This window comes from Electrophorus electricus, chromosome 6 (genome assembly GCF_013358815.1).
Source record: "Electrophorus electricus isolate fEleEle1 chromosome 6, fEleEle1.pri, whole genome shotgun sequence".
Lineage (NCBI taxonomy): Eukaryota > Metazoa > Chordata > Actinopteri > Gymnotiformes > Gymnotidae > Electrophorus > Electrophorus electricus.
This window is the reverse complement of record NC_049540.1, coordinates 26,001,194-26,026,989: the sequence shown is the minus strand read 5'-3', so window position 1 is coordinate 26,026,989 and position 25,796 is coordinate 26,001,194. Positions and strand designations below refer to the sequence as shown.

At 38.1% G+C, this 25,796-nt stretch overlaps 1 long non-coding RNA gene across 1 annotated transcript; it reads right to left on the bottom strand.

The window, feature by feature from the left end:
• Nucleotides 1-17,374: 17,374 nt before the first annotated feature.
• LOC118241599 lies at nucleotides 17,375-18,760 on the bottom strand. Its single transcript, XR_004776229.1, has 3 exons — nucleotides 18,639-18,760; nucleotides 17,902-18,047; nucleotides 17,375-17,767 (listed from the first exon to the last, which is right to left on the bottom strand). It is a non-coding gene; the product is annotated as an uncharacterized LOC118241599 (long non-coding RNA).
• Between the last annotated feature and the right edge of the window lie 7,036 nt (nucleotides 18,761-25,796).

The window sequence follows — 25,796 nt, the reverse complement described above, 5'->3', positions numbered from 1 at the left end:
GGTTTTAAAGCCAAAAACAATACAACACAAGCCAAACAATAACATTTTGTGTAGTTTCATTTAATGTACCACGCACTGCCAAGAAATATCCTTGGAACCAGTATGTATCTATGAAATTACTCATTCCATCTGCATAACATATCAATAACACTTTTTCTTATTTTGGTACAGGTGTACACAATTCTTGCATCAGATGATGTGTCATTTTAGTATGTCATATGGCTGCACATGTTTTATGGACAGATAGAATTTTAACACACAGTAACACTGTACCATAGTGCATATTTGTGGTGTTTCTATCCCATATAACTTGCATTTAATGTGTTAGATGAAATATTTAGTAGTCTCTGTTTGAGAAACATATCCTTACTTTGCATAACAATTGTCAGCAAAGGATAAAGAGTTTAATCAAGCACAAGGTATGCAATTACAGATATCTTTGATACTGCCTCTTCTGTCTGGATTTGAAAAAAAAAAATCTCAGGCTCATTTTGGCTCTGTGAGCATTCTAGGGCAGTCTGAGCTGGGGCACTGCTCTAGCCTGGGAGGAGTCTTCCTACCTTATTCACCAGCCACTTTATTAGAAACATAAAAAGCCCACTTTGCAGGACAGGAGCAGAGCTTACATTTTCAGTATATGGGTGCAAGTGAGAAAGCCTAGATACCATCTGCAAAACATTGTATAAAGCTTAAAGGAACCAAATATGTTCAATTGTAAATGTAACCATTTAGAGAAATCACGCAGTACAAATTGTCACTACTATATAAAGAGCAACAACAGCAAGGGTGTATGTATGTCAGTGTCTTTTTTTCATGTTGACGTTCACCCAAAAAGGCATTTAATGTGATAACAAGCAGGATATGTTGAATGTATCAGACATATTCTGATTGGCTCTTGTAAATGCACTGCATGATTCCATGGAAACTGCCCATTTATCCTAAGCATAGAGGTGGAATCTTTAGAAGTAGCAGGTTATTGGCTGTCTGTACATTTAACAAGCGATAACATAGACATGAAAATGGTTTTACAAATCATGTACTGCTTTCTGGAGGCTTGTGTGCATAGCTGGCCATGGGTGCATGGGTGTACGGGCCTTATAGCACAGATATTGCCCTGCACAGCATCTGCTAACCATCCTCTTAGCGTTTCATCAATGCTCAGGTTCTGACTAGGGCACTGCGGTTGGTTACTTAATCTTGGACCGCATATATAGGACCAGTACAGCATGGCTGACACACTGAGTGTGATTGTACATTTACAAAACGCACTTGTGTATTTAGTTACATGGCCAGTGAAGGCATAAAGCCAATTTTTTGTTACTAGGATCACCTACCAATTTTACAGCATTATACTGTGGCTGGTACATCAATCATTCAACACTGCATTGTGCTTTTCTTAAACTTTTGAACAGAGGAGTCTATTATTTTAAGTACTCCTTGAAGGTTAAGCACTTAAAAAGCTATGAGGAACATGTTTACCTTCGCATAATCCTCTTCCTTACTAATCTTCACTCAAGTAGAATTGGATCAGACAAACATATTTGCTCTGATAACATATTTGCTATCATCATATCATGGTCTGTCGAGATGAATTCAGATAGAATGCATAATACGTTACAGTCACTCATATACGGCTGCTGTGATGCAAACTAGTGATTCAGATAATCACCTTCCTATTCACCAGTTTGCTATTTCCTTCTTTTATGGAAGATGAGCCCCTCAGAATGTTTTTTCCACTAAGCATTTTATCCAGTTCCTATTTTCACTAAAGGCCTTGGAGGCGTTTGCACAGAGCTGGGCAGACCATTTTAAGTCTGAGGAGCAGGCTACCTGAGTTGTCACACTCAATATTAGTTATCGCAGATGTGAAAACAAGGCGACCCGAAAACTAATTTTTGTTTGTTTGTTTGTTTGTTTTTTTAAATTATTAATCACAACTTTAAGTATTGTTGAAAGTTTTACACTGCAGTGCAGACAAAAAATGACCTGAACCTATATCTTATTGCTGCTTGATTTTAATTAACCTCTTCTATTCATAGACAGTCTGTGCGTCTATTCAACAGTGTGCCTTATGTGCTTTGTCAAAGAAGCTTTGTAACATTCAAATTAACTGGGCAGCTTCATTCATATTTAATGACAAGTCTTAGATGAAATTTAAGTCTGAAGCGTCTGTTGCCTTTGGATGGTGGATTGATTTGTTCACTCTGAAGTTCAGTTTGCCTCCTTATCTCTAACTAAATGATGTTTTCTCAGCCTCTATATATATATGACAACTAATGACCAACTCAATAGATGAACTTGCATTCAGAGTAATTGAGTACATATGACTATGACAAAGCTCCATCTTAAAGTACTGAGTTATTCTTTGTTCACACTCTGTTTGCATTACATTATTAATATAAATGAATGAATATCTCTTCATTCGCAGATGCATATCCAAGCACAGTCCGTGTGGGTATGTGTGTTTTTGTGTGTGTGTGTGTGTGTGTGTGTGTGTGTGTGTGTGTGTGTGTGTGTGTGTGTGTGTGTGTGCGTGCATGTGTGAATGCATGCATTTGCCAGTTTTAAACAGCCATGCATGATCTGCATTATGTGTTTTATGTCCATTCTGTATACACCTCGATTAAGCTGTGAACATCGTCTAGTCTCTTCTGTGCCAGCTTATCTGTATATGGAACCATAGCCCTTCATCAGCTCCTCATCGCAGTGTTCACTTTCTGCTTTGAGCATCGCTTTCGAAAACTTCCCTCCACTATAATCCTGCTAGATAAGCCTTCATGTTTTATCTGCCAGTAAACTCCATCCATTTGGTGGAAGGCTCTGATATTTTCCATCTCAGGATGCAGAGGGCTGCCCATGAATGCACATGAGTCAGACGCTGTGTATGCACACCAGGTCTCTGTAGGTGGACAGCAAAGCTTTCTGATGTACCAACTAATGAAGAACATGTTTGCATTTACCAAACTGCAGCCTGTACACTGATGGTATCTGTTACTTTTCTGGCAATTAACGACTATCCAATGTGAAACAGGATACAGGATCTCCAAATACAGTCCTTCAGAAAAATTTGATACATGGTTTTCAAAAACCACAGAATTGGGAATAAGGAGTATCCAAAACAAACAAATACAAACAAAAAACAAATAACGCTAACAAACACACAAAAACCTCATACACTACTTTGATTCATACAGGATGAAAGATTAACTAACTGTTCCATATTTATTTCCAAATTAATGAATTTTCTGCATAACGTTTGTGACCCATGGGAAAACATGATTTCCATACTTGCATATGATTACACACATCCCAGCACAGAGATTATTCAGAGATGTTAAATATTAATATAACATATCATGTTAATACAATGTTAAAATAACATTGTCTGAGTGTGTATTGAACAGAGCAGAAGGATGGGAATCCTTTGAGGATACAGCGATGGCCAGAACATCTAGGGATGAGAGAGAGGGGAATGTGGGTCCACAAGCAAACATCCATGCTGCTACTTAGAGCCTCATGTGCTGGGGGATTTCAGCATTTCTTGGAATTCTGCTCATGGTGAGAGCTTTCTTCTTGGACCCCGTGGAATCATAGGCCAGTGGAGTTTTAGGCCAGTGCTGTTCGGCTGGCCTAGGTCTTCAGCGGGGACAAGGCTGTTTGTGTAAGATGTAGAAGCTAACGACAGCAAGCCCTTTCTCGATCTTCTTTTCCTGTGCTTCTCACTGGTTTACCTTACAGAGGCCTCTGTCTGCATGCTAACCCTCAGCCATACAACTTGCACTCATGGTCGCAGTAGAGCAAAGGCATGCAATGAAATGCTGACATTTTTTGTTTGTTTTTAAAGAATGACATCTAATAATTTTAGTGTCAGGTGAGACCTCTTACAAAATGTATGTAGCTGCAAAACTGAATCGCCTTGTTAACATGAAGAAGTTCTGCTTTGTTATTCTACAGTACACAGTGACCCAAGCAGCAAAAGGAATGATCACATCTGTTCACATCAGTGCAATGGCAGGGTGGATGGAAGGTTTTTGACAACACTGCTAAATCACAGGGCAGGGGAATTTCCATCAGAAATGTTTATGAAAGTCTTCAGCTGTCTAGGTCACCAAACAGTCTTCTGTTCCTATTGTGGTATGTCGAGGTGTCTGGACAAGCAAAATCTTGAAGATGTTTAGCCATTCAACTGAGTGGCTTCACCAGTGTAGATAACCAGGTGGAAGATTCCTTTAAAATTTCCTTTTGGCACAAAGAAAATGATCTGTATTGCTATTTTCTCTTATTCATTTATCGTGCAACCATCAATTGTCTCAACTGAACTACAAGTAAAAATTAATCATAATAAAGTATACAGAAAATAATACATTTATTTAGGTAACAATTATCTAGGTAATTTTTCATTTTCTCTCCAATGTAGGCTGGAATACACAATATAATGTATTAAAAATGCCAAATATGTGAAATCCATGCGTATGCCAAGTGTATGCATACATTTACTGGCATGTATTATCTAAATGGTCAGCAGATGTACTTTTGGTGGGGCATTTAATTTGAACAGTGCTAGCAAAATACTCATAGAACGAATAGTATAAAATAACAACACTATTAAAAAACAAAACAAAAAAAGCCCTCAAAATATAAAAGAGCTAAGAAAAAGCACACCTAGAACAGGTGCAATTATCACAATAGGAACACTTGGCACATGAAAGAGGATAAGAGGCTGTCTCTGTCAAACTACGCATGTCAATTTTAAATGAAAAAAAAAAAAATAATAATAATAACTGTGATTCATTAATGCAGCCAGCCACACCGTATGCATGACTATTAACACTGCAACCCATGAGAGTCCCACAACATGACTTCCGTAATACAAGACAAGAAGCTTACTCCTACAAGATCCACCACAGGAAGAGGTCTCGTCTATAGCCTATTAACTGGACAACGATGGAGGAAGCACATTTAATAAAGCCTTTGGAGCAATAGACAAAAATACATAAGGGAGAAAACAGCCATACCATGGTCATTAAATCCACAGGCAATATGTTCTACACTGGCATCACTCATATGGCACTATATAGGTAATTTCTCATGACTCAGCACAATAATATTCAACTATAAATAACAGACACACCCTAGGCAGAAAACACATTTATGAAGGACAGCTGAGCCATTCTCTAAAAAAAGAGCACACTGCCTTTACACCTAAACATGTTTCTACAAATTATATACCAAAGTGTCATAAGTATCTATTACTGAGAGCAAGGCAGAACTTATATATTTTGACACTTAAGAAATAAATGAAGGAATGAAGATGTAATAACAAATACACAAGCAGGAAAGTTAATTATTAGTAAGATCAGATTAAAGAGAATGTACCTCTACAGCAAACATGAGCAATTGCAACTGTCATTCAATAGTAAGCAGCCAAAGACATACCACTAAGATACCAGTCCTTTATATATATCCTAATGTCAAAATAAAGAAAATCACCATTTCACCAGCCAGGTATATATATACACATATCATTGCCCCAAGTGCCCCTGTCACCATTGGAACAACCTTGGTGTTCTTTCCCTTGTATTTCTCATATTCCTTCCCTTGGATATTTCCATCACTTGGGATTCCCACGTCTATTACCTCTGTTGTTTTCTGCATCTTATCTACTAACACAGTGTCTGTTTAGTTTGCCACTACTTGTTTATCTGGGTGTGGAGTTCCCACAGGACCTTAGCCTTGCTGTTCTCCACCACTCTCTGCAGTTCCTCCAATTTGAACTTGGGGGTGTCTAGCTTATATGCCTTGCGCATGTTCCTGCATATGATCCCTGCCACTTGTTTCTGTCTCTCAGTCTATGCTTTCCTTTCCAGCATTGTGTATCTTGCTACGAGGTGGTGAATGATGTCAGACCCGCCTTTGCGCAGTCTGCATCTTGGAGTTTGTCTGGTGTAATACAGCCCCCATTAAATTGACCAATCCCCTTCTGAGTAGTGCTTATGTACTTGCACAAATGCTCATTCAGCTCTCCAGCTTGTGTTCTTGACAGGTTGTGAACAGGCAGTGTATTGGTCTGTAGTTGGATGGTGTATGGCCCTTGTTGGGGTCCTTCATGACAAGCACTGTCCTGCCTTGTGTTGGCCAGTCTGGATGGGAGGCAGTATCTAGCAGCTGGTTCATTTGTCAGCCATGTAGCGCTGTTAGTTTTTTACCCAGTGGGCATGCACCATGTCAGGGTCAGGTGCTGCCCAGTTGCTCATTTTTGTGACCCACTCTAGGACATCTGCTGTTGTTGAAAAAGAGTTAATACTCTAGTGTGTGCCGGCTTGGTGGGCCTTGGAAGCTGGAGGCTCCAGTCAGAGAGCAGCGCTTGGAGATACACTGAGCCAGCCGTAGGTTTGCTGATCTATTTAGCATTTAACTACAGGCCATCAAAGGAGCATCAACACGCAGAATCTCCCACAAGAAATATAATCTCTATAAAGTCCGTTACTGTAACACGATTACTGAATAACTTGCATATAATAAAAAAAAAGACAAGTATACCAAACAAGGATGGTTACTGAAATCCACAAAGCAGGGCAACATATTCCTCTGCCAGATAATGTAGATGACTCACATTGGATATGCACAATGTATAGCCTGATAAAAACTACGGCATCACAGTAGGAACAATTCAAAATGTAATACAATAGAGTAAACATAACAGTAATATAACAGAGGTGCTATATAGAGGAGATTATGGTACTGTACTTTAAGATCTCTTAAACACTAGTGTTATGTGATGCACTGGTGCATTTGTGTTATGTGGTGCTTTCAGCTCTGGGTGAATCCACTGTCAGGTTTCTGTTGCATTATAACTGCAAGTATACTTTGGATGGTTCTCTGGAGAAAAGGGCATTTACTCTTTTGGCTGCTGCTTCTTTCATGTATCCCTTCAGTCTCGCTGCCAATGATATTGAACCTTGTTTAGCAGACCCCACAGTATCAGTTATGGGGCACCCACTGTATTTCTTCCATAGCCAGGCACCATCTTTGATCTTCATACCCTTCACTTCCATCTGAGACGTCTTCATCTTGGTTTCCACCCTGTGTTTTCATGTAGGATATTAAGGGAGGCCTAGGGTAGCCTAGGGTCTCAAGCATGATTGCTGCAGTAGCATATAGCAGTTTGTTGGTTTTTATTTATGATGGATTTTGGGATTGTGCTTATTACCAAATTCATATCTGCTAGCATGCTGTCGTATGCTATCTTGACAGTAACTCGAGGAGCCTATAGCAGTGGCTGACAGTAGTTAGCTTAGTCATGATCATCTGCCACCTGTATGTAGCCCGGCTGCACAATGTGTCCAATATATCATCCATTATTCCTGAACTCTGTTCCCAATCTGTCCATTCTATCTTAGATTCAATAGGTCAGTGCTCTATTTAGTCACTGTCCTGTTCCCTTTATTAAGAAAGGTGCTATATAAGTGTAAGTAGTAGTAATAATAATAATAATAATAATAATTTCCAGCTGTAATAGGTTAGATAGATTTAGTAAATATTTGTAGGATTGCATATACTGATTAGCAAAGCGAATTGAAAAGAAATCAATAGGAGCACTAATTCAGCAAACCATTCGTTATATTCAAAAGTATGCCCTACACAGTTTTAAATAATTGTGCTAATTCTAGATACAACTTCAATACAAAATAACGGGACATTTCTAGGCAGCAGAGTCTTAGACACTGTGCTTTCTGGAATCAGCCATCACATGATCCAATTTTAAAACCCTTTTAGTGAAATTATTTCCATATCTTAAGTTCATTTGGATCCATTATGACTGCCCTAGTGAGCTGAGTAGCCTATGACATGCCTGTCAGAACCAATCACTGTGAATGGCAGCTTGTTTGTGTTTACGGTGTGTGTGTGTGTGTGTGTGTGTGTGTGTGTGTGTGTGTTTGTTTTTAAGGGGGTGGACAGGAGGGATGTGTTGGCTTGTGTCTGTTTCTGCTCACTTACAAATAGGAATGAAACGCCAGTGAAATGCTGCAGTGAACACTTAATGTAATTCAAGCCAGACTTCAAAGACAGATAAAAGTTAGAAGCTTTCACGTTTTCAGACTATTGACAATTAATATTTGAGGGACTTTGCCATCAAGTTTTAAGAGGTTAATTTCTAGACTGTGGGATTTAAAAATAATCTGTAATCTCTCTTGAACATAACCCTTTAAAACCTATCCTGTCACTGAATAAAACAGCTTTTTGTTCACACTAAAGAAGATGGAGCAAGCTATGGAGATAAAGGTAATTTGCTCTCCCTCTGATAACATTACAGAAATTAATTGGATGTTGCATTTTGTCTAGCCATTTAATTATTCATTCATATCTGCACCACAAATCTCAAGCAGTAATTAAGAAATTTTGTTCAATACCTATCAAGAATCAAAGAATAAAAAGAGAGTACCAGAGAATAACTGTTGATTGGTTAAGAATATTTGCCTTATGTGAGTATGTGTGTGCATGTGTGTGCATATATGTGTGTGTGTGTGTGTGTGTGTGTGTGTGTGTGTGTGTGTGTGTGTGTGTGTGTGTGTGTGTGTGTGTGTGTGTGTGTGTACGTGCGTGCATGGTTGTGTGTGGGTGTTTGTGACTAAATAGAAGGTAAAGGCAGATATGCCATTGCAGGCTTGTTTAACCTCAGAATTATATTTTGATACACCAAACTATTGTCAAATTGTTCTTTGCCAAATACTCAGTACTTACTGTTCAACTGTAAGCCTCTTTTTAAAGTCTGAATTTATTACCTCTAGCAATTTTTCCTCCAAGGGAAAAGAATGAGTTTTTTTTTTTTCCAGGTTTAAGACATGCATGCAATGAGGCAGAATAGAAGTGGAATAAAACCAGTTCTGATCTCCTGGCTAAAACTTTAACCACTGAACACTGAAGTTCATTATTAACAGACTGTGAGGATACAAATACCAGAGCCCTTGGGGAGTTAAATCGATAACTGTTGTCTTACTGACATGTTTTTGCTTTCTTTGTTTTCTTATGATGATGTCTGTGATGTTTGTGCACGAGTATGTGCAATGTGAAATTATGACTGATGTATCCAGATACATTTTTATATGAAAAAGTTAAGGTAGATGTTACGCCTTGATTTGTGGCTATACGATTTTGGTCATTTATTGCCTATAAGAGTTAATCTATTTCTGTTTCCATGCCTGCAATGCCTCAGGCCTCGTCCATGTTACATCTCTATTTAACTTCCTCTGCTCACACTTTCCATGAATTTTTTAGACTGTCCAGCAACTTCGGAGACCTTTTCTCCAGAGCACCAGTTTTTAACTGGTCCATAAATCATTCAAATCCTGACCTTCCTTGGCACAAGAAAAGCTAGATATATTTAAATGCAACCCACATGAAAGGAACTAGGTTGTTGTGTTTCTAAAATGCACTTCAGATTTCCATTGTTATTATATCCGTGTTATCCCACTCAGCAGCTGTAAGAGATGTTGAAAGTGTACTGACATGGAGCAGGTTTTTTTTTGTTTTTGTTTTTTTCCTGGCATCTCAGTGCAGTTCTAGTGTCTTGCTGATCATGAAGTAGTGATTATACTGTCATTTGCTATATTTTCACGGTGCCTTTGGAGATTACACTGAGAAGTGATTTTATTTCTTTGCTTGTTTTGTTAAGGGGAATTAATTTGCATGAAAATACAAGATATAATTTGAGAGCATTCATATAAGCAAGCAGGACTACACCGCTTCGACATTCTACTGAAGTAGTGCTAAAGTCTGTAAATATGATTGTAAAACTTGGATTGCAATTAAAAATCTTTTGAAAAATATATAAATTCTAAATTCTGAGAATACTAGTGGGAATTTTCATGAGGGGAACTATAGTCCCAAATATATATCACAACTAAAATGCAACCTGACAGCTCAAATAGCAGTTGGGGTGGTGAAAATATCCCTAGTGGATGTGTCTCTATTTCACAGCTAAATTCCACAGACTGGCAAATGACACTGCCTGTTCCCATCAGTTCTCCAGGCCGGCAATCACACAATCAGCTGCCATCATCTGTTCCTGCTATGACAGAAAGGTTATTTTGGGGTGCAGGAATGTGACCTGCCAGGTTCAGAAGCTTTGAGCTCTGCAGTGTCTGTGCTGAATGGTGCTGAGTGAAGGCATACAGACTGCTATTGTTGCTTTAGGCAGATAGTGTGTCACAATGACTTTTCCTCAGAGATCCCCATGGTGACCAAAACTGCCTCAAGGTTGTTAGTAAAACCATCAACCATCCTTTAAGAAACTGACAGGCCCAACTCTCAGTAGATCAATGCTGGGCCAAAGAGGTAGTGCAGGAAATCATCTGTGGAGACCATAAAGCATCAGACAACTATCCTCCATGTTGTCTGAATTAAACTTGAACCATTTTCACAGGGATTCTAACAAATGTATTTGGTTGTTTGTTTCTGATAAATCTGCATGATAGAGGTGAGTAATAGAGAAACGTTGACCCAACCAGAAAGTGAGGAGGTCACTGGACGGTGATGTACTTTGGATTCCAACCCAAAGATGCAGGCTCTGGTTCTCATGGAAACAGCGGTGGAAGGGGAAGCAGACCAGGATCCAAAAGTCTGCTTTATGTGTGGAGGAGAACAGAAAAATCAGATGCATTTAGCATTTACTCTCCAAGTGAGAATCTAGTTGGCCAGTTTTAATTAAAACCAATTCTTTGCAGGGGAACAGACAGAGTCAGTCTTATAGGACTTTTCTAAATTATGGAACCATTTCCATTTCTAAATCATGGAACCATACAGATATAAAAAATGTTTCTGTGAGTTCATATATAATATGTATTATGGAACAGTGCATATTGCACAAAAATAAATAAATAATGATGTTGATGTTGACGATAATAATAATAAGAAGAAGCCCTGCTTTTGTGATTACTGTGACTTTAGTCAAGATAGAAAAGATCCACACTGCTCTGATATAAAGCCAGAGTCATTTCAGGACATTAATGGCCTTTTCTTCTATATAAAGATGAAGCACATGTTTGTTTTTATGGTAATAAGATGTTAGGACCTCTTTTGTGTTTTCTCAGCTTGTCTACTTTATGATTCCCCCCCACCCCCCCACCCAGGTTGTAGTTGTATCTTTGGAATTCTTTATAATAATGAGTAAATTATATTTGACATGATGAAAGACAAAACAGATTATTATTATAGTCCAGGCAAACAAATCCATAAGGGCAAATCCAATCCAAAGTCGAGGGGCAGGCATGAGCAATATAACAGGAGCGAGCAAGAATATCCAAGGTAAGGCAAAAATCCGAGGTAGAACAAAACATGTATGGTCACAACACAGAAAACAGCAATTAAAATACAATGTTAAGTATGCACTAGAACTGGTTGGCAATACTTTGCAATGAATAAGAGAACATACAGTGTATAAATAGACTATGTAAATGAGTAACAGGCACTTAATATTCCGGGGAAGAGGATCTCCCAAGAGGATTCTAGGGTGTGTAGTTTATGGCGGAGCTGCATGACAATATTGTATAGTGGCAATTTTAAATATTTAAATGTAAATATGATGAACATTATAGTTAGGCCTTGCTTCAAATATGAAAATTAAGTGAGGCTCAAATTACCAGAGATATTGACATTTCATTGTCACTGGAAAAGTTTGTATTCAATTATATGAGCAGAATTGCAAAAATCAATGTGTAAATAGAAGAGCACACATGATAGTAAGGTGTAGTGGGTGCAATTAGTGTTACACAATATATTATTTGAAGATAAATGAATTAGTGTCCAATGCCTTCATTGAATGGAATCAATGGTACTGTGATATAAGGGCTGTGCAGACTGCCTAGAATTAATTGGATGTGCAAGAAACAGTTCATGAGATGGTATAGGCAGGAGCTGCAGACAGTTGTGCAGACTGACAGCAGAGAGGAAAACCTTGCTAGTGCTAGTATGACTTCTGAGGAGTGAACAGTCCATAGTTGGGGTGTACAATGTCCTTGATGATGCACCTATTGCATACGCGCTCTCTCTCTCTATATATATCTATCTATCTATCTATCTATCTATCTATCTATCTATCTATATATATATATATATATATATATATATATATATATATATATATATATATATATATGGGGGTTTTTTTAATATGATTTTGAAGAAAGCCATGAAACAAATTGATTTTGATTTGATATGTCTGCCCTTTATTTAAACAAGGTTTATACCACTTGAAAATCAGCTTCATTTGGTTCACCAACAACCACTCAAGATCCCCACATAAGTGCAACACATTTACCATAGATGAGATCACACCAGCACCTAGTGATTTGACTTGTTTGCCTCTCTGCCTTACTGACCAGTGCTTTCATAGCTTTGCTATTTGCTCTGCTGGTTTTGCTTTAGATGGCATAAGGAATGAGTCTACATTTCAGAGCTGTCATATCATCTCATGAACATGCTCACTCACAGGTTTACTGGAGCAGGAACAGCATCACAAATATAAAGCAGTGTCCTCTCGTCCCTGAGACAGCACGTACTGCACAGAACAGTCGCCATTTCCAGGTCGAGAAAGCAAAGTGCAGTTCTCACCATTTGTGTAGCCTTAAATCCAAAAAGCTTGAACGCTGCAAAAATTCTAGATTTCCTACAATTCATATACAGTTCTCTGTGAATTCACCTCAAAGCCCAATCTGGTTGATAGGTTGAATGTTTTGGTAGTGAATCTTTACTGCAGAGGTCATTGTTTTGCTTGTTTGTGAGTGTGTGTGTGTGTGTTTTGTGTTCATAGAGACTCTACACTAGGATAACTCTGTCATGGGACTTGAATCACATAACGAAAGCCCTGTACACTTCAAGAGCCAATGGTTTAAAGAAACCTCACTTCAGTCAATGGCTAATCTGATTACAGGGAACTGGTATCAGCACCTCAGTTCCTTTTAGGTAGTAATTACATTGACCTGAATGGATATGTAGCTATTCTGAATATGCAAAATATGTGTATGTATGCATGCAGCCCTACTTGGTTAATAAGCCTGCTGATGTTTTCTCTCATGTCTGATGGGTACTGAGTAAAGTTAGCCACTCCCCTGCAGAGAATCATCTGTCTCCAAATGTGCAACCTCCTTTCAAATTAATGTAGCACTATGCTTTGATTACAGCAATTATGATCAGCCCAAATTGCTAATGCATATTAATACCAGCCCCTGTAATATCTTCATCACTATATAAATAATAGTCCATTTGAGTTATAGGTAATTACTAAATCATAAAAAGTTGCTTGTAATACAGTGTATTTAATTTCATATGACAGTTTTGCTGTTTATATGGTGTCTCTGCTGTGTCTTTCTTTAAATGTCACTCAAAATGAAATGATGAGGATTATTTTTAATGCAGCTTCATATTCCAAGTATTTTGACATTCTCAGACATCCCTGCACAGATTGTCACAGGGGCCGTTTCTAGACTAGCTGCTGTACTGAGGCACACACAGAATTAAAGGGTTACAGTCCAACCCCTTTGTTTTCCAGTCAGTCTCTTTCTCTCTTGCGCTCTCTCTCTCTCACCACTTCTACCTGTAATGCATCTGCTTTCACGCTCGCTGTTCTCACTTATGTTCTCTGCTCGCTTTCTGACTGCTCTCTCACTGGCGTCATGAGAAAAGTTGTGTTTTGTACAATTTTCATTTCAGTTTAATCATATTGTCACACAGGGACCGTCACTTAGGAAGGGTAAATGGTCCGGTGGTCTGAACTTGTGTGTACTTCCTGGCAGACCTGGGTTTGAGTCCTGGGTAGGGTGGCTGCCTTCAGCCTTTGTTACTTGTGATGGCAGCAAAGCCCCTGGGAGCCTGTGTCAGGTTGATGAACCCACCCAATATCAGTCTACTGATCTTTTTCATTTTACAAGTTTGTGTTTCTAGTTAGCAGTTCCCCTAACACAACAAATGCCTTTACTAACTAAAACAGATATTACTTTGCTTTAGTGGTCTAATATGTGTTTTTGGTAGTTTAAATAAGTGCCTGTATGCATTATCATTACTTGTTTTCTGCATGGAAGTCTTGCTTTGAAATATTTGCTTTGCTCAATTTCTACTGCCAACTCCATTGTACAGAGAAATTGAAAGAAACTGGATGTAACTAAAAATGTTAGCCACTCAACCGTTTTGAAAGACGCTGGGTTATTATGGGAAATGTAGTACCTTGTAGTACTAATGTTTGTGTCTTATAGTTCTGCTAAACAATCCAGGTCAAAACCTAAAGCAATATGGATTTTGCATTGACTTTTGCCCCCATGATTGTGGTGGAGAATGGAAACCTTTTACTGGGCATTAAATTGGGTCTAGTGACACCCCTGACTGTCACAAATAAAAAGATACTTTGGGCTCTGCCTAAGGCAGATCTATCTATCCGGATTTATGCTATGGAAATTCACTTTTTATGGAATGCTGGTCCAAATCCAAAGGACTATGAATACATTCAGTCAATAGAACTACATAGATTGAGAGGCATTAAACATGTTCAGCGCTTGAGTAACAGGTGCAATCTTGTTAATTAGTTTAGGCAATTGTATAATTATTGAAGTCCAGTGCACTCACAGAGGCACACGCACCCGCGCACACACACACACAGAGAGAGAGAGAGAGAGAGTTAAATATTTGTGAAATATTTCCTTTTCATTTACCATATTTCCTTTCACTTTCCCTTTTTTAGCACTGGCGTTGTGTTTTGGAGTAAGCAGAATGTTTGTGTGGAGTGGATTCAAAGGAAGCCTGGACATCTGAAGTTGTCTGGGGATTTATCACAGATGATCCAGGGAGTCTGGGCCTCCAGGGGTTGCCCGCAAGTCACCCGCAATAACTCACACATTCTGCTGACTCTATTGGGGACGGCTGGGAGTCAGGAGGAAACAAAATTGAATCATTTCAAATGTCATTTGCTTTGGAATTTGTAATTGCTGGTGGAGGCCATATTTACTAAAAATCCATAACAAGTTGTCCCATATTCCATTTGATCGATCATGGTTTTTAGAGCAGTTGCTATAATGATTCACTCTTGTGAGTCACATTGCTTCCCCCATATCTATAATTTATGTCAGATGGGATGTTTAATGCATTAAATGGGAGGCACATAATTACTTTTCTGCAATATCCACAAAGAAAACAGAGATGCACTCATAAAGTAATCTTTGCACTGTAGCCTAGAAATGAACATGATATGGCTAAGTCCCAGTAGGTAAATATGTAAATGGTACATAATGATGCAATATCAGTGCTACAAGATTGGACACTAATATCACATTCTAATCTTCTCCTTTTCGTACCCATTGAGTTGGAATGAATTGTAAACAATTTTGTGAAGAGTGTATGCAGTGTAGAGTATAAGCTTATCGAGGACTGGTGATGTATAGCCTGTTGACTCCATCCTCTGTGAGCAGATAGATGGTGATGATCTAAACCATGCTCCAGTAGTTTTATTTCCACTGCCAGCATGGAGTGGGGAAACAGATTGCCACAACAGATTGCCATTCACTCTTTTTGTCATACATTAATCCATGACTGTCAGATGCAAATTCAATTGTTGCCTCCTATCTTGCAATATTAGCTGCTCAAATGAACAAATCTGTCCCACAGTATAATAAGGACAGCAACACAGTGAAGCCCTGCTACGTGATGCATTTGCCTTCAATGCAGCAAAAAAAGCACATATGTCAGAAGCTGAATGATTACCTGAATGAACGCTTGGATTGTATTTCCATATGTGTACGTCTGTCTGGTAAGTATGAAGCCATTAAAACTAGAGGAAAAAAACTGGAGTATCCTGTCTATAATTACCAAACCATTTTAACATAAATATTGCATTTATTGAAAGGTAAATTTAACCAAGTTTAGTTCTGCAATACATTCTTTAGGATAACTAAGTGTTCTGGCATCCCCACTTATTTACTAGGAGTGGCCAAGACCTTGAAAAAGGAATACGATAACAGCATATTTGAAATTAAATGAACATTAATACTAATTCCTTCGCTACAATTATGATGTGACGTGTATCAAACAGGAAAGGTGCAAGTGTTGGAGGAAAACAGGTTTATTAAATATAAAAAACGAAAAGTCTTGTGAAAAAAAAGCTTTAAAAACAGCCCAGCAGTGATAAACTTTTTTTTTTTTTTAAAGCTTGGTGTTAGGCTTAGGAAAGACCAATGTGAAGCACAAGGAATTGGCATCTCTGGGATAAAATGGTAATGGTGATTGGGGGTTGTGATTGGTGGTTGTGTGAATGTGGTCTTGACTGGCTGCTGAATGGGGTGTGACAGGTGATAAATGACATGATACAGTCTTTACATTGTGAGTTGTTGTTTTTTTTATGTAGGTTGTGTATTGAGTGTTTAATATTCAATAGAATATTTTTAATAATAAATTACTGCTGTCAATGGCATCTCTTAAGTTTAAATGTATATGAATTACTATAGCCTAGTAATCATGTTTGTTGTTCTTAGTGTTTAGTTTACTTTTGAGATGCAGATTTTAAAACTGACCTTTAGTGTTTGTCATTACTAGTGGGATAACTACCGTCAGGGGGTAATTTCACCAGGGCCTGTGGTGCAGGGAGGGTGGGGGTTCACAGTGACTGCGCCAGGTTTGGGGCTGATGCTACATGTGCATAATTCACAAATGACCCTTTAACTTAACAATATCCCTCTTCAGCCAGCCTAAATCTACACTGTCTACTTTATAAGTACACAGTTTCACAGCACTTGCACAGCTGATGAAAGACCTCTGTTTTAAACATTCTCTAGAAATTCTGTGTACTTTAGTGTATGTATAATATATATATATATATATATATATATATATATATATATATATATATATATATATATATATATATATATATATATATATATATATATATATATATATATATATATGAATTGATTTTTGCTCTAGAACCCTAAAGATCCTAGTTACACCAAAATGAATAGCAGATAACTACTGAACATGACTCATAATAAATACCTGATACGAGAGTATAACAGAAAAAAACCTTTAGTGAAAAGAAACCAGATCTACACAGTGTTCTTTGAGCAGAGATGACAAGGTGACCATACATGCTTCCCATAATACATATAATGTATGTCGTTAGTCTTCACTAACATCCAGATGACAGTCCCCAAATTTCAAGTTTGTCATATTTGCAAGTTTCTATTGAAGAAAAAGGGGTGAAAGGAGGCACAGCAGTGTGAGGGAGCGTAATATTGCATACTATAAAAGCCAATGGCAGTTCTAGCTTTTACACGAGGATGCAGGATAAAAGCAGAGCAGGGAGAACAGGATGAATGGTTCTGATGTGAAGCGCAGGTATGTGCACAGGGCGAACGGCTGCATCCATTCAATTTTCCGGTTGTAGCTCAGAATTAAGGGGTAAGTGAAAGTATATTTATGAGATGGTGGAAGGATACGAAGATTATTTTCAGGGTCATATAGTTGACCGCAACAAGAAAGAAGTGGACTTGCGTTTGGTCAATAGTTGAAACTTTAGGCTAATGCTTCTTGTGTGAAGAATAGGTTTTATGTGAGAATGGAAGGATAAAGTGTACAAGTGGTATAAAGACAAGTGCTATCAATGCAAAAGTACGTAGTTATGTATTTGGGATCATCTTTTTTTCATACAGATTAGACAGAACTTCTAGGATTTCTCAACTGACTTGTTCTTCATGAGGATAGCAGAGGTCCCCAAATGAGTGTCATCAGTCTGAAACAGTTAAAGCGGGAGACTGAGGCAAAGTTATGTCAAAATTCTGTCACATCAATATCACAATGAAGATGGCTACCAGCTGCAAAATCCTGCAGAGTCCAAACAGTCAGTTAGCAATAATGACAAATTACCTGGTAAGGCGAGCTGAGTCATCCTGCCCACCCACTGTGACCCCGGCCATTTATGCTGTATCGGATTCCCTGAATGACTCTGGCAGTCTGACCTTCTTTAGTCAGTTGTGACACCGTTGAGCCCTGGAGTAGATTGCTCTTTAATCCTGTGCAAATCATTAGTAGCATTACAAAGGTTTAAAGCCTGGGGAATGTTTTAGGAAGGTTTAATTCAAGTACATTTAAAAGGCTTAAACTTTAAAAGATCCCATTCATTAATGAGTTTAATCTAAGTTAATTATCTAGGTTCATTAGTATGCTCCAGATTTAGAATGGGATCTTGTTTTAATGAGAGAACAGTGCTATTCCACACTCAAGCTCTGCACAAGTAGAACCGCTTGGGCTGCCAGTAATTTCAACTTTCTTGAGCACTGACATTTTAAGTCCACAGGGATGACTTGTGGAAGGGGTGTACGTGGGGGCACAACAGCGTGGACACCTACATTAATCTCTCAAACGTTTCTGCTCAGTGGGTGTTTTTATGCACATGTGTAAGTGCTTATATCCTTCTACATTTTCTTTAGAATGACATTGTTCAGTCCTTAAATTGTTCCTGAATTAAAAATATTTTGGTAAAGCTATTGGTTAATTTGATTTGTGACATCTGCTCCTTTGTTAAAACTGTCACGTGGTAGAACATTCAGTGACTGTGTGTGGTGTGTGAAAGGATAAGGAGGTGAACCTAAGGAAAATCTCACCTTTACCACTTTCATAATTTCTGATGCTGATGTGTACTGAAACATGTGTCCCTGGTTGAGATGTCTTCCCATTAGTTTCATTGGATTCTGATGCAGGTTTATTGTCGGGCGGCATTGAGGAAGCGAGATCCGAAGTTGAACTAACATGTTCTTCATTCGCCATTATCCTTGAAGTAGTGATGACAAGTCCAGGTAGTCTGCAAGACCGGAGCAGCGTCACACCAACAGCCGCCCGTGGTTCTATCCGCTAATGTACAGCGCTGTTCCTCCGCCCCTGTAGGAGTATAAATAGTGTGTATGGTTAACGAGCAGCAGGTGTCTCCTGTCAGAAGGCAGGGGATTGCGAGAGGGGCAGGCAAGTGGTACGGTCCTGGTCTGTAGGGGGCGTCTCCCACCCCTTAGGGGACCGGTCTACCGTGACCCAGGGTTAGTCCCTCCCTGCTTCCATGTTCCGTCTTTTCCCTGTCTTGTGTATTTTTGTTCCATGCCAGTTTCATTTTCTCCGCCCCTCGTTTGATTTTTCCACACCTGTCCCTTGTTTAGTTCACGTATTTAAACCCTGTCGCGTTGCCTGTTCGTTGAGGGTTGTGTGTGTTTGAGTATGAATGGCGTAATACTGGAAAGCCTGTTCGTGCAATGCTGAGCGGTAAGGAGGCGGACGCATGTGCGGAGAAGAGTGAGATTTATTATGGGCAAGTCCAAAATCAGAGTCGTTAAAGCAGTCCAGGGTCATGGAGCTGACACGAAGAGCATGGGGATACATGAGTAAACAAAACAAAACACATAAAGGTAAACAGGGAATGCAGGCTATAACTAAGGCTAGGAAGACACTCGGGGCTAAACAAGACAGGCTAACAAGATTTAAGGCTTTGGAACACAGATTTAAGAAACAAACACAACGAAACACATTCGCAAATTCAATGAACAGCCATTCAACATAAACGCATTCAAAAATCCATTGAATAGAAAAAAAAACCCCGGGCATCAATACATGAACTTAACGAGGGATAGGTGTGGAAAATCAAACGTGGGGCGGAGAAAACGAGACGGACGGAACTGGAGAACACGGAACCCGAGAGGGATTAATCGTGACAGATTATAGGTTTTGTACTCCGTGCCTATGTTTCTTCTAGCATTCGGGTTTGTTAGTCTTAGTTCTTCCTAGCGTCTTTGTTATAGCCTGATTCCCCAGTTTGCCTTCGTGTGCCTTTGGTTAGTTTATCCTAGCCCTTGTTTTGTGTATAATGTATCCTCGTACACTCCGTGTTGGCTCTATGACCCTGGACTACTCCAACGACTCTGCTTTTGGATTTGCCCCTAATAAATCTCGCTCTTCTCAGCACATGCGTCCGCCTTTTTACCGGTCACCGTTATATTTATAACTGCAATAAAGATGTGAAAGTGGCTCCAATGTTGGCATGGACTGTTCTGGACATTTTAGCTTCTACATTAATATTTTAAACATTGTAGAGCAATATAATATTATAGGAGCCATACTGTAAAGGAGAGGGAGGTGAGACAGGACACAAACATGTAAGTGAGCAGTTTTTATGTGAAGTAATTCCAAGGCATTTGTTGTGAACGCTCCGAGTTCTGTAAGCCTATAGACAGAGCAACGAAGCCTGAGAGACTGTGTGTGAAGTCATAGGAACCAAAAGGAGATGAAAGCAATAACTGACTCTGTAGACATGAAGAGGCAAGTGTATAACTTGGTAATTTAGGGGAAAAAATGACATGGGTGGAAAAATGAAAAGCAGGGATAACTAAACACTTCACACTTGCACAGAATTCTTTTCCTCTTATCTCTGTGCTGTTCCAGTTCATAAATGTGAAATTAACAACCTCCTAATTTAGCTGCAGCTGAGTTTGCAAATTATGAGGATATGAACTGGTGAGCATAATGTATTTTTTTTCCCAAAGCCAAAACAAGCAAATACATGTTAACATTATTTATTTAAGCAGAATATCCATCAAGTTCAATTGGTTGTATATGAGGAATTATATGTGCACATCATTAGAAATTATTGATATTCTAAAATTGTCCTTGTGCATCAGAAAATGTACACTGCCCACATTAGAGCCCTGGAAGTGTTATTTTGATAAATGTAATAGACCTCAGCTGAGTGTAGGCTGAACTGCAAAAGGACATTTACCTGCACAAGCACATGGAAAGGACTCTCACAAAGATAAGTCAAAGCAGATAGCAGTAAGGAATGGTAAAGTGTGGGCAAAATTATTGTTTAGGCCATAATATAATATAATTCTTACCTCTTACTCTAAGAATTCAGTGTGAATTCTTAGAGATTCACACTGAAATGGCTTTATAAAAGTTTAAAAATTGCAATGGACATTGGCAATGGTATTTATTTTGATTAACCAATTTTTTAAATCAAAGTGAAAACTTATCATACATTATAAAGTTTCAGAAATGAAAATGATATAGACATAAAATATTGGTTAATACCAACTTGCATTTGGATTTTTTTGGTTCAAACTAATGAACAGATTGCATTTCTAACATTTCTATGATTCCATGTCTTTTTTAATCACTAATTAGAGATGAAACCCCTACTGTGCTAATTAATTTGCTAACAGGAGCTCCTCAAAGACACAAGAAGTGAAGTTATGTGGAAGCTGAAATTTAAGCATCAACATTAGGAAAGCCAGGAGCCATGTGGAGTTTCTTCCCCTTGCAATCATAATGAATGTTTTTTTCTGTTACCACACTGATCATTGCTGCTCTCTGACCTTGGTACGTTTCACTATTCTCACTTGCATTCCACCTCTGAGAGTTCCTGCAGCTACAGAGGCCCTGCCACCATCTACAGAAAAAAACAACAACACAAAAAGCCAGTCGTGACGATATAAAAATAGGCCAACCAATCAAGATATTTTAAATGGGCAGCAACTGAGTGGCAGGGTCCTTAGGCTTATAAAGATAGTTATTACCGACTCCTTCAAAAGGTCACCATTCCTTTCACCCTTTAACTTTAAATTATTTTTGTAAGCCTCCCTTTCTCCCTTCTTAAAGTTCATCTCTAATATGGCTACCCACTCTGTTAGCTCATTCTGACTGTTCCCTCAGTGCTGATGTCTTTGTGCCAAAGTTGGCTCTCATGACACAGTGTCAGACAGACAGATGCACAAAAAGGTTCAGCTATTCAATTACAGAAAATTACATTTTGTTCAGTTATTAGTAGACTACCTTTACACCAGCATGGTGGTTCATTTGTGGTTTTATATGATTGTTGATCCTTTTAAAGGGTATCTTAACAAATCCTCAACCCCTCTGTGGCTTTGATGCATATGTGACAGTCTGTAAAACTCTGTATAAGTAATAACAATGATCACCATCCTGATCACAACACAAATATAGAAATGAATGATGAGTCTTCATTTACTAGAAAGACAGCCACAGCCTGGAGATGGAAATGATCTTTTTCTCAATTTTTCCATCTTTTTTAATCACTATTTTAAATTATTATGCAGGGAAACATTCACTGGAATGGCATAATGGAGATTTAAGTGATTTTGAATTTAAATATTTTCTGTGTAGGCAGGCAGAATCAGACGTCCTTCAGTGAATGAACTAGTATTAATCTCTTAGACCCATCCGTTCTTGACAGATGGCTATGGATGATTTGCTGTATTCAAATACTACGCAGATTTAACCAAGCTACTCCTTACACACTAGACAGAGCAAGTCTGTGCATGTTTTTGCAGTCTTTGATTGATTTCCTCTCACTGTTTATTATTAGATACATGCTGGTTCTGTCCTTTTTGTCAGGCACTTTTCATATGTGATTGTGAAAGACACAAACATCTTAACGGTACAGATAACTGAAGAGTGACGGGCTTTAACATCCTATATACTGTATTTCTGAATCCTGAATTTGATCAAACTTAAATGCAGTTTTGGAAATAGTCAGATCAGTGTCATTTTAAGTCACCCTCACTTAATCTTAACATGGTAAATTTGCTAAATCTTTTTATACTTGAGGCATCTTTAATTCATAATTTATTTTACTTGCTCTTTTTGTTCTGTTCAACTTTGCCAAGTTTTGTCAGAGGTCCATATAAGTACAAGAGAGACAGGCACATCCTAATTTTCAAGGCTCTGCTGTAATGTCTGATCATATAAACATTTTTAAAAATCAGTCTTTTAGACTGACACTCTTGGCCTGTAGGGAATACTGCTGTAACTAGAACATACAAATGTGCTTCACACGTCTGATATTAAAAAGTCCAAGAGTGACTTTTAAGGTTGGAAACCGTAGCCATGCTTCTTCCATTTGGTGTTGTCACGTGCGAAGAACATGCAGACAAAAAGGAGGAAGCAGATATGCAGGGCTCCAACTGAAATGTTTAATGAAAGTAACGAAAATGAAACCGAATATAAAGTGCACTAAATACAACAAAGGGAACCAACAGACCGTACAATGACCAACAATAGGTATTGCAAACAGAACAGGCTTAAATAAGGCATAACATAATTACATAACAGCCCCAGGTGATGTGGCAACGGCAGGGGATTTGCGTCACAATTATCAGTAAACTCTTTTGGTTATTGTGGCATTATTTTCATATTTATATATGAAAATGAAAGCAACATATTGAGTTCAGTAATCATGTCCATTCAGGTTTTACTTTATTTTAACAAGTTGAATTACACCCTAGATTTAGGCATTTGGGCATTTAGGAATTGATATTATCATGATACATTCTTAGAGGTCTTACTGTATCCCTTGAAGTTTAGGTGCTGTGTTAGTAAAAAAAAAAAAAAAATAAAAAAAAAAAGGATGCTTATGTGATGCTTATGTCATTTACAGCAGTTGTTGTTAGTTTAAATTTAATTGTATACTCTTTATTTCTCTGTGTGAATTGTATTTCTGTGATTCACAGAAGAGCAAACAGCATGGTTTCCTCATTGCTCATTCTTTTCCATCAGCTTACCAGAACAGCATGTATTTGATACCAGATTACAAAACACAAAAAGTTTGGTGCTTCTCTGCAGAAAAAGAGAACAGAATAGGCTTTTATCCTTGTAACATCAGTTTTAATCTACAAATATCTACAATTACCTCTGAAAGAACATATTGTCAGCCTGGTGTTTAGGTAAGGTCAGTGACAGAAATTAATAATTGATGAATAGGAGTTAGACAGCAACTGCAACTGAATGTGAATGACATATGTGAGTAAACAAAAATGGAACAGATGCATAGATGAAACAGTGGACCGTTGTAGTTTGAGAAATGATATTACAGTGTAATTCAATTGGTACAAAATACCAAAACACCAGACAGACTTCAGGTGGGCCAACGCTGAAAATCAACAAACAAGTATAAAGACTCTGACTGACCAAAGTGGGACTACATAACCTAGTGAAAACAAAAGGAGAAAACCAAAAGACATACATACTTTCCTACACAGTATCTCCCTTACTGGCCACAAAACAGAGACAAACCCAAAGGTGCACAACAAACAGCAACCCACACCTGGTGTGAAGTGACACAAGTGAACACAAACTATAGATGCTAGAATATATACACTATATACCTAAATACATGAGTAACATTACAAGCAAAAGAGCAAGCCAAAATCTCACTGTCCAAGTAGGCTAACAAGATCCGAGTACGTAACAGTCAAAATAGCAAAGAGCAAACACACAAACGAGAACATGTTATTAAGCAAGAAGCTTCCTAATAGCATCTTCAGGACCTTTGTATTCTTGTCGGAAGGGAAGACGCGGCAGGTGGGTGACAACGGGTATGCAGAAATCAGGGCCTGGAACAGAATAGAGTGAGTGAGGAGGGAGGATACGCAAGGCAGCAAGGTCTCACACTGGTTATTAATTAGATCAGTTTGTAGTCATTAAGACCACTCCAAAATCTAACAAAGTTAGACTAAACAGTTCAGCACGCCATTTCTCCCTTGGACATTGTAGCACCATTTTCTACAAGAAGATAAATTATTAGTATTATTCTGAATTGATGTCTTAAAATAACATGGAGACAACATTCTTATTAATAATCAAGTTGCTCTCATTACAGTTAGAGTAGTTTACTTGTCAGACTCAAAGAATAACAAGAATAACAATAGCTAGTTCATTTATACAATATCTAGACTGGCAAAATGTTGGGAAATTAATGAGTCTGATTCCTCCAGTTATTAGTGGTAACAAATTCTCAAACCTTATCTTTAAGACTGTTAATACTGTTTAATTTTACCCCATGCCCATAAGGGTAAAATTAAATGGTATTCATCCCATAATCCACTATGCAGTACCTCCACTTCAAATAGTCAACAAGCCCCATTTTTCTAGTGCACTTTGAAATTAATGTCACTGCATATTTTGATCTTATGAGCATGATATTGTTCTCTAAATCAGTTCTCTATGTATTTGGCTCTGTCTATGTATTTGGCTCTGACACTAGGATTATTCTCAAATTATTCTTAGTGATAGGGTGGTCTTTACTAAATATATCTTATTCATCACTCAGCCTGGGCTATATCCCTAAATATAATTTACCAGCTTGTTAGACATGCCTTAAGAAACTGCATCTACTTCTTTTCGAATTCTCTGAACGTTTTTCTTCTGGTAGTATTGGATCTGAGCATCTTATTAGGCTAAATGTAGACTTTTCATAGCATAAAAGAATGTAATATAATGAGCCACAACATATCATTTTAGAAACATTCATTCTCTCTTTATATACAGTGCCACAGACATGTAATTTGCAAATACAAGGTTGGATTTCATTTTTATACTTATTATATGAGTTAAATTTGTCAGTTAGGCCAATTTCAACAATGCAATTATGCAAATTGGACAACTACATTAAAAACAAGCAAGGAAAAAATGGTGTGGCAGAAATTCTGTCCAAAGTGAGAAAGATCCAAGGCAAGGGACTGTGCAGAATAAATCCAAAATACCTTTATTTCTCATTTGTGGAGAAGTTCAAAACCTCTCCCCATTCTTCCAGACATAACCTATTTTACATCACTTAAGATTATGCAATAAAAAGTAACATATATGGTATATGTTTTTACATTTAGCAACATCCTTCCATTGCCAGATATGACCTGACCTGGCCCATCTCAAAAATCCTGTTATTCCCTTTTACATTCTCATCCACACTGTTTATCATAAGACACATA